Raw genomic sequence first — 11354 nt, 5'->3', positions numbered from 1 at the left:
CAAAATGTTATGCACTGTCCCTGTGCTTCGTTTCATTTTGTTCAACTCTGTTGTCTCAAGAGGCACATAGGCCTATACCAAGGACCACATGAAATTCAATATGTTTTAATTTCAGACTTACTTGAAACACAGCCCTTTTAGCCTCGTGTTTGTGAGCCATTTCATTTCTGCTGAAACCATGACAGCTCACCGAACAGCAACAAATGTCGGAGTTTATATCTTACCATTTGCACAATTAATCTGAAAGATCACAGCATTCTGATGCAGATATCTACAGAATCTGAAATCAAAACATCGAAATGTTATTTGTGTATTTTCAAGTAAAAACATCTACTTGCTGTTGATATAAATATAAGATAATCACCCAAAAAGCAAAACTTCCCTTGGCTTTTATTTTAATCTCATCAAGATAATTTTCAACATTCTAATGACATATTTTTCACTTATGAGGCTTGTAACAAGCTGTAACTGTAGTGGAAACTGTGAAATTCACTGAATAGTATTTCTAAAACTAGTTTAAAACTTCAACCTCCCAGCCTCTCCAAAAACTGGTTTCTCTCGTCCAAGCAGAAATACAAGAACCTGAAATACAAGAACTGTATCTGTATCTCCAGATGTCATTGTGGCTTAGTTAAGACTCTTAGTTGTCATATTTTTGGATGTCTTTGTTACATTATGTTAGCCATGTCCTGTCGAAATAGGCTACTTCGTCAAGATGAACTACAGTACTTATAGGCAACATCAAATCAACAACAGCAACAAATCCTAACCCAGGCACTACTTCAAATGACTTGGAAGCTCAACAAGTACTGTAGCTCATATTGATACAACACCAGGCCTGTACCTCTTTCCAGAGGGCAGGAGGCTGCACAGGTTGTGTGCTGGGTGAGTCCCGTCGGTCATAATTGTGAGAGCTTTGAAGGTCAATGGGAGAGGAGGGGTGATTATTGATGATCTTCCTAGATGAGTTCTAAGTATTAAAGATGGGCAGGAGGGGGAGTACAGGGGACTGGTGGGGAAATTCGTCAGTTGGTGCAGGACCAACCAGCTGCAGCTGAACACCAGTTGATTTCAGGTAAACTATCCCACCTCTGCTGCCTGTCTCAATCGAGCGGGAGACGGTGGAGACATTCTGCACTTACAAGTACCTGGGGGTACATTTGGACAATAAACTGGACTGGTCTGCTAACTTACAAGCACTCTACAAGAAGGGCCAGAGCAGGCTTTACTTTCTGAGGAAGCTGAGATTCTTCAATGTATGCAACAGACTCCTGCTCTACCAGTCTGTTATGGCCAGTGTGCTTTCCTATGCTGCGGCATGCTGGGGAGGCAGCATCAGGAAGAGAGATGCTGGATGCCTTGACAGGCTGGTGAAGAAAGCTGGGTCTGTTGTTTGCACAGAATTGGAGGTTCTCACCTCCACTGCTGAGAAGGGGACACTAGACTAGACTCTATAATGGACAATTACAATCACCCCTGCACCCAGTCTTTGACAAGCAGAGAAACTTGTTGAGCTACAGATTCCGTGCCATCCCATGCAAGACAGGCTACGGAGGTCCTTTGTCCCCAGGGACATCCAGTTGTTCAACACCACACAGAAAGACACCCAGAAAGAGATCATCATAGGTGACTGGACTGCATAATCAACCTTCCCACACCTGCACACGCATTTGCACTCCACCTCCCATGACCCGTGAACTCTTTTGACTGCTGCTACCCCCCCCCCCCAAAATAAAATAAAATAAAAAATATATATATATATAAAAATAAAAAATAAATCACACACACACAGAAAAAAACAACCAGGAACAAAATGTGTGTGTGTGTGTGTGTGTGTGTGTGTGTGTGCGTGTGCGTGTGTGTGTGTGTGGCCACACATAGTTGCCAATTTCCGGCTTCCCAGTTCTTCAAATTTATACTTGACCCCGAATTCTTCCTTGGACTATGTACACGTATAGTAACTTTCTGAGACACTGGACACTTTTTCCAGTTATTGTGTGTGTGTGTGTGTGGTGTGTGTGTGTGTGTGTGTGTTGTGTGTGTGTGTGTGTGTGTGTGTATGTGTGTGTGTGTGTGTGTGTGTGTGTGTGTGTGTGTGTGTGTGAGAGAGAGAGAGAGAGAGAGAGAGAGAGAGAGAGAGAGAGAGAGAGAGAGAGAGAGAGAGAGAGAGAGAGAGAGATCTGACTGTGAATATATGTATGGTGAATACTATATGTGCAATGATGTGTGCAATGTCTTTGTGCTTTTTCTGTATTTATGTATGTATGCTACTGGACCTTAATTTTCCTCAGAATTAATAAATGATACTTTACTCTGCTCTTCTCTACTCTATGCGCTACAGGGCAGTGCAGCTCTCGCCTCAGACGGTGACACAGCTGGTGAGGATGCTCTCAATGGTCCCTCTGAAGAACGTGGTCGTGATGATGGGTGGTGGGGTTCTGGCGCTAGACATCTCATGAAGACTGAAGACTTGGTTTATATCCATCTGCACCTCCCTCACCAAACATCTCAGCAAAATCCCCCCAGGTGCAAAAACGCTGTACCTCCACCCCAATCGTCTGACAGTGCATGTTTTACCAGTTGGATCAGTCAGCCACTGATTATGCTCAGTCACAAAAAAGGCTAGATGTTGTGTTCAACCTTTTACCATGGCCAGCCTTGGTATCTCCATCTTGGTAGGTTCTCAATGTATTGACAAAGATCAAAGCAGTGTATCAGGAAAATCAGGCCAACAACCAGCTGGGCTGGCATTCTACTATTCCTATGGGAGAGCAGGTGGTGTCTGAATGTGTTTATTTTTGCCACCGCTAATGATACAAACTACCACAAAAACTCCAGCAACATGGTAAACAGTGTCACAAATATAGGGCTGCTTGAAAGTAGTATGTGAACCCTTTGAGCAGTTCAGATGTCTTTGTTGTTTACCATGGTTTTCTTATTGTATCATCACCAGTTTTTAACATATGAAATATGTGTCATCAATTGCTTGCAGGGCTACTTGTTTAAGTAACACGAAACATGGAATTATGGTATGTGCAAAAGTCATAACAGACTCGGGTGACACACGTGAGTGCTTAATTAATAATTTCAGGAGTAGACCATTGAAATAAGACATCATTGGGAAAGGAAGGGGCTCGAACTAATTACGTGCAACCCTATCTCACGCTCTGTAATAGGGTCACAAAAATTAATCTATTAAGCAAGGAAGGACCCTAGTGGCAACATGTGTGAGGAAAAACTCCCTTTCCTCTTCGCATTAATGATGTGAATGGGACCAAGTTGGTTTGGTCGGTTTCCTTTTTCCTCTTTTTCAAGTTCTTTGATTCTTGTGATTTTGTGATTATGTGATTTTAAGTGATATTATGTGATTTTTTTTTAAATCTAATTTTAGAATTTTATTATACATTGTTTTGTTTTTTTAAAATATTTTTTAATCTAACTGTTAAAGCACATTGAGCTGCATGTCTTGTATGAATTTTGATATAGAAATTAAGTATTATTATTAATATTATTATCATCATCATCATCACCATTATTATTGTTATTATCATTATTATTATTATCATCATCATCATCATCATCATCATCATCATCATCATTGCACATGGGTTTAGTGCCATCTAGTGTTGTATTCCGGCAGCTGCAGTTACAGGTCATGCTGTTATGCTTGGTGGGTGATATGTAGTTTTAATGTTATAACATATACCGGTAGGACCACTATTTTCTCATGTTTTCCGAAATTACGTACAGTATATGTATTGCAGTCATTGTAATTTGTCAGTCATCAACTATTAGAGTAAAATTGAAAAGTTTTTAAGCAGGTTTTTTAAAATAAATAAATAAAACGCTCAAAATACGCTCAAAATGAATGTTCTATATTATTATGCACAACAGAGTTCCTAAACTTTTCATTTTTAAAAAGGAAAAAAAAGGTCATTATGTGAAATTATAAGCATAAGCAGGTTGTAACAAACTGAAAGGTAACTGAAATCAAACCGTATTGAAATCAAAACTTTATTACAGGTGATGTTACATTTGCACATACATGTAGATACCCTTGTTCGAAAGGAGCTCCTGAATTCTCCCATCCATTGACTTTGTCAGTGTTTGGATGGTATCTGTTTCAATTGCTTTGCATGAGGACAGAATAGCCTCCCAGAGCTGTTGTTTAGATGTGAACTGCCTCCCGCCATCATAGAGAGTAGGTATTGCAACTATGCTGCTCATTCCCCAAATTTCCTAGTTTCATGAATACCGGCATTCAAGTTCAAGTTCAAGTTTATTATAGCCATATCAACAGTATAACATACAGTTGCTAGGAATGTCTTTTGGTTTGATCAGAAAACCAAAGTAACCAAGCAACAACAAAGTAGTATTTACGACTATGACCAAAATACTGTGCATCCTGCAGCTAAAAGTGTCTATTATTAGAACTCTGTTTCTATGAACGGATATGACAGAGGAACTGAAAGGCATGCCACACTACACCCTCGCCTTCTCACAGCAATCCAAAATAAATAAATAAATAAATTAATTAATTAATAAATATTCCAAACGCCAAACATATTGATTTAACATTCACAGGAAAGTATACATTTATTACAATGTGACCAATTAATGGAACGGTTATACTATTGTAAAGTAAGGTTTTGCACACAGGGCTTACTGTGGGTCGCGACCCCCGTTTGGGAACCGTGAGCATCCACCGGCACAAACATAAATCGGCGCCCATGTTCCACACTGCTTTTGCCTTCTCACATCAATCAAACACGTGACAGACCTCTAATGTATACAAATGGAGAGTAAGTTGAAAAAAGGTGTCAATTGTCCGGGGTTCAGTCAGAAAGTGCACATACACACGGATGCACACACTCACACGCCGTCGCACGCACACACAAACAATATTAATAGTCCTAATAACCAACAAACAAACAGTAAACTGTAAATGTGGGGTTGGCTGTGCAGAGTTCAAGTGAAAAGTGAGAGCCCACATCGTAAACTCCTACTCCTAAAGGATTGATATAAAACTTTAACATGATAAGATTCTTTAAGTAAGTACTAAGTAAGTATGCCCTTTATTCTTTACCTTACAACTTCCCATGGGGAAAGATGACATAAAACGTATAATATGAACTACACAATGACACATACTATATAAAGGGTCATTTCCACGGTCTGTTTTCTTCCTGGTACAGCTCGACACAGCACAACTCGGCCGCCACTTGTTGCTTTTCGATTGGGCACAATGCAGCTTGACTCATCTCAAAAACCAGCCGGCCGGCTGAAGCGAGCTGAGCAGGTCTTTCGCTGCCTACTACCCAGAATCCGCGTCAGCTCGTCCTCACCAGTGAATCAAAAAATAATCATGGCGGCAATCAGATCAACTCTATGAGAGTTCTACGAATAAAAATGGAAATGGTTGGATGGATTCAAGATCAAAAGAGGTTTTGGGGAAAATGGAGAGTATAAAGGTATAAACAAGATAGTTCTAGTTCCACAAGATTTTGTATTTAATGATAAATGTGTAAAAAAAATATCAAAAAAGCAAACTTGAATAATATTAATTAATTGATTTATTATTTATTTATTTATTTACTTTTTTCCACGTAATGTAATATTCATAGGTCTGCAAAAAACGTTGTTTATGTGAATTAATAGAAGGACCAATATGAAGCAGAAAACAACATTATCTTTCCAATAATCTTCAAAAACATTTTGCATAATAGCTTTAGCCTAACTGCATTTCCTTATTTATAATTTGCATGTTCAAAGGGGGTTTGACTGTATACCACAGATGCAAACACATTTGCATGAATGAAGCAAAGCGAACATTGCTTTTGCTTGTTCCATGCTTTTTAGGAACAAGTCCCCATTGCAAAGGTCCTGCCACAAACCCATTTTACAGATTCAGCAATGCAGTATTGTACTTTGTAGTATGTAAGCAAAGTATTGTAATCTTTAAAATAACATTAGGTAACAGTTTATTTTACAGTGTCTTTTTAGTGTATCTACTACATGTATATCACCATGAATATTATGTACATACACTGTACTATAAACACCACATAACCCTAACCCTAACCTTAATCCAAAGGTACAACAATGCAAGTATATGCTGTAATATTACATAGTTTGTTATGCTGTACAAACTAAAATAATTAATGTAATGGGGGCAGTAAAATAAAGCCCATGGCAGTAAAGTGAAGGCCATGTGAAGGCAAAGTGAAGGCCACGTCAAGGCCTTTCGACTCATCTGGTGGCACCCTCCGCTTGTCAACTACAGTCTGGTGTGACCAAAATCATCTTGCACTAATTTACCACTTGGGGCTCGAACTCACGTCCTCCTAATCACATCAACTCTTTAGCTCAAGTACGAAACCACTGACCTAAAGGTGTAGGCCGATAGCTCAGTGCCTTCTCAGAGAACCATACCGGTGCTCGTTCCTGCACCTAATCTAGAACCGCCTGTCATGTTCGTGCGCAAGTCTGAACATTAGGAAACCGGAAAGTTGTTTCGCGATGCCAACTGAAATTACTTGGTTTTTCTCTGCGAACCGTGACAACAACGTGGAAGTCAGCAGGTTCATCCAGATAATACATGATCACATAGGCCTACATAAAAGTTCAGAGGCCGGTATGACCATGGGTGGTTCGCAGGTAAGCACTTAAGTTCCGAACATGTAACTAGTGTGGGAACAGGCAGCGGCACTGTTCTGGTTGGCCTGAAAACAGTACTGTGGGCCGACATGATGTCAGGAATTGAGGTTGGAGCCCAGATGCAGCACAGACACAAGGTGGACGTTTTCAGGATTTTAATTCAATCAAAACTCAAAACAGCACCCAAAACAAAAGATCACGAGGGATCAAAACTCTTACCAAAACTACAACAAGACTAGGACAAAGATATAGAAAATGACTGGACTTGAGACCCCTACTCACAACACACAATGACAATGACTCAGCAAGGACAAAGAGAAACACGAGGACATAAATACACTGAAAACAATTAAAGGGACAGTTTGGTCAATTTCAACATGCAGTTGTAATGCTCACACTACCCTGGACTTGTCAGTGCCTGAGATTTTTCAGCCGTTTCCGAGATCCTGGTCATTGTAATGGGGGCAGCTCTTTGTTTACATTTCAAAAAAACATTTTTATTTATTCCCAAAAACATCCAAAAGGTTATAAAACACCAGCAGACAACTAGCAAACAGCAGTACCTTTTGGGAAAATATTTGGAGTTGGCCTATGTTTCATTTTTTAAAAATGTAAACAAACGCTGCCCCCATTAGAATTGCTCATATCTCGGAAAGGGCTGAGCCGATAAATGTGGCATCACCAGGTACTGACAAGTCAAGGGTAGCGTGAGCAATACAACTGCATGTTGAAATTGACCAAACTGTCCCTTTAACACACAGGGAACAAATCAGGAGACAATGAGAACTAACGGCATGAGGCACAGGTGGGAACAACAGCAAGACAAGTGAACCAAGCTACAGAACCAGGTGAAATCAATGACAGGAACGAGAGGCACAGGAGGGAACAAGCAAGGCAATCAAAACACAGGTGAAAACAATGGAACAGAAACTGGAGACATGAAAACGCTGACAATGGCAACGAGAGACAGACAACGGACAGGTGACTACAATCAGAGGGACTAAACGGGGCGATTAACACACAAGAACTGGGAATCGAAGACAGCCGGGAATCATTAGTTAAACCGGCATTATAGAGAGAGGTGAGACAAACAATGGGCGGGGCCAGGAACTAGACAAGTAAACACAAGGTCACATTGATAGGGGAAATGACAGGGCAAAAACGTAAACAAAAGCACATGGGGAGCAACACAGGGGGTAAACACAGGGAAACAGGAGTCCAAAACAAAACAGAGGGCCGGATCATGACACATGATGCTTTGGGAAGGAGGTTTACCAAGGCAATTTCATCCGTTACAGTCGGCAGTGTGTAGCCTTAGGGAGCGAGAGGCGGTGTGGCATTGTCATTGGATCCGTCCCTCTTCTAGAGGCCTCAAAAGGCAAAAGCATACAGGAATGGATTCATGCCACTATTGCGAAATATTAAGCTATCCACAATGTTTATACAAAAATGGCTCAAATTTCGCAGGTCTGCGGACACACTTGGGTGAGATGCTTTGAGGGAAATCGCAACAATATCCAGCACATTAACCACATGAACCGGCACCCAGAGGATGAAGAAGATGACGAGTTTGGTGAGGCGCTGTGTCTTGTGTATGGCTGTCTGTTGGACCCAGCAATACGCCGTCATCATGACAGCGAAGGGAATAACGAACCCCAGGACTGTCTCGCTGAGAAGCCGGGCAATGGCTTCACCGTCGGACGCGTATCTCCTGCAGAGGAGGGTCTGTGGGAGGCGGGCGCTGCTCTGTGGCGACTGCAGTGAGTGAGGCGTGTTGACATGACCTGTGCGTCTTTGTTGTTTTTAAACTCCATGTTTGTGTGAATCGTGTTTTAACTTGTCTAACCATCAACAAACAGTCCTCGTCTACTATGGCTTCGCTTACATGGATTATTGTGCTCGCTGTGATGACTTTGAGTGTACTTCTTACCTGTGGACTAAACGTGGGAAACGCTGCTGGCGGCGTTTCACATCGCATTAAGTACACTAGAGACTTTCTTCTACAGTGCAACCCCGAACGTTCCAAAGTAAATTTCTTGCCTGATCGGGAAAATCAGTACCCCAACCGCACCAAATGTAAACGTAAACGCGGAAAGAAAGGGGGAATCAGACAAAGACTGAAACGAATTAAATCTCGCCTCCCCTTGCCAACCTGTTTTTTAATCAACGCCCAGTCGCTAAGAGGAAAGGCAGATGAACTCGCAGCCAACGCAAGATATATGCACGAGTACAGGGATGCCTGCATTCTGGGGATTACGGAGACCTGGTTGGACAATAACATCGCTTCCAGTGAGGTCGAACCGACCGGCTACACCTTCTACAGAGCTGACCGTGACCCAGGCATCACGGGGAAGTCCCGCGGTGGAGGAGTGGGCTTCTTCATCCGGGATGACTGGTGCCGGAGAGGATCAGTGGTGGTACGGGAGAGCCTCTGTACCCGCGACATCGAACTGCTCTGCGTGTCATTGCGTCCCTTTTACCTGCCACGCGAATTCCCCCAGCTATTTTTCACAGTGATATACATCCATCCCCAAGCAAATGTTGCTAAGGCATCAGAAGTCATTTTTAATCTTTCCCAGAAATTAGACGCCCTCTCCCCTGACGCCCCCAAGTTTTTCCTGGGCGATTTTAATAACTGCTCATTGAAGAAGACTCTTCGTACATACTATCAATATGTAACATGCCCCACTAGGAAAAGTAAGACCCTAGACTTGTGCTATGGCAGTATAAAGGGTGCCTATTCTGCCCTGGCCCTGCCACCACTAGGAGCTTCAGATCACAATGTGGTACATCTCCGGCCTGTTTACCAAAGGCTTCTGGAGAGAGAAAAACCACAGACAAAGGCAATCAAGATCTGGAATGAGGAAAGCATCATGGCCCTTCAAGGGTGCTTTGACTGTACCTCCTGGGAGGTATTCGAGTGCCCGGACCTAAATGAGCATGCAGAGGTTATATCAGACTATATCACATTCTGTGAAAATTCAGTTGTGCCGACCAAGTCTGTAAAGATATATCCCAACAATAAACCCTGGGTATCTAAAAAACTTAAATCCCTCCTGAATATTAAAAAATGGGCCCACACACAGAATGATGAAATTGCTAAGAAGAAAGCACAAAAAGACATTAAGAGACAGATTAAAATAGATAAAAACATTTACAAACAAAAAGTAGAGAAAAACATGACCCAGGGTAATGCCAGGCAAGCATGGCAGTCCATCAAGATGATGACCAATGCCCCCCACAAAGGGAGGGGGAAGCCTAACATCAGTGCCATGGGCCAAGGGGGCTGCGAGTTGGCAAATGACTTGAATGCATTTTTCTCACGCTTTGAAGAAGGAACAACTGATAAAAACACTGAGAAAGGGTGGCTGGACTTGACACCTAGTCAGCATATCACTATCTCACAGGGAGCAGTCACAAGGGTATTTAAGAACGTCCACACACGTAAGAGCCCTGGCCCAGATAACATCGGCGGCAGCATTTTAAAGTACTGTGCTGAACAACTGTCCCCTGTTTTTACAGACATTTTCCAGCGGTCCTTAGACCAGCGCATAGTCCCATCACTATGGAAAACATCAGTCATCATTCCAATTCCTAAGGTCCCCTCACCAACTGAGCACAATCACTACCGCCCTATTGCACTAACCTCCCTTGTGATGAAAAGCCTGGAAAGAATAGTGAAGAAACATATTTTCATGCACACCCACCAGTTATTAGACCCACTGCAGTTTGCCTACCGACCCAGCAGGGGGGTGGATGATGCCATCATAACCCTGCTTCACCTGGTTTACACACATCTCGAAGCCCCAAAAACCCACGCGAAAATTGTATTCTTTGACTTCTCATCCGCCTTCAACACAATTAATCCGTACATCCTGGCTCAGAGGATGTACATGGACTTTGGTTTGGATGTGGGGTTGATCAACTGGATTTTAGATTTCCTGAGCCAGAGAATTCAACGAGTTAAAGTAGGTTCCAACTTATCTGACATTATTATCACTAACACTGGATCGCCACAAGGCTGTGTTTTATCCCCTTTATTGTTTATTTTATATACCAACAACTGTTTTAGCTCACACCCCAATAGACATTTTATAAAGTATGCTGATGATACTGCACTGGTCAGCCTGCTGACAGAGGACGAACATGAACATGGCCCTGTCCTTCAAGATTTTATTGACTGGTGTGACGAGTCTAAACTGCATCTCAACACTGCAAAGACAAAGGAGATGTCTATTGACTTCAGGAAAAGTAAGTCAAGCAGCTGTACTTCCATTAATGGACAGAATATTCAGGCAGTTACTGAATACAAGTATCTGGGGGTGGTTTTAGATGAGAAGCTGCGATGGGAGCAGCACACAGAAATGATCCAGAAAAAAGGACAACAGAGACTCCACTTTTTAAAGAAACTTGTTTCATTTGAAGTTGATCTTAAAATAGCCAGGATGTTTTACAGTGCTTTTGTGGAGAGTGTTTTAACCTTTGGTGTCCTCTGTTGGTTTGGCAATGCAACAGAGGCCCAAAAGGGGAAACTAAGAAAAATTGTGACAACCTCTTGCAAGCTGATGGGCACAAACATGAAAAGTCTTGAAAACATATATGAAGAACGCTCACTCAGCAAAATTGACACAATTTTAACAGACAGAAGACATCCATTGTTTTATACTTTTGAGCTACTGCCATCTGGCTGCAGATTT

This window comes from Engraulis encrasicolus, chromosome 21, assembly GCF_034702125.1.
Source record: "Engraulis encrasicolus isolate BLACKSEA-1 chromosome 21, IST_EnEncr_1.0, whole genome shotgun sequence".
Classification (NCBI taxonomy): Eukaryota; Metazoa; Chordata; class Actinopteri; order Clupeiformes; family Engraulidae; genus Engraulis; species Engraulis encrasicolus.
Note: the sequence above shows the minus strand (reverse complement) of the source record.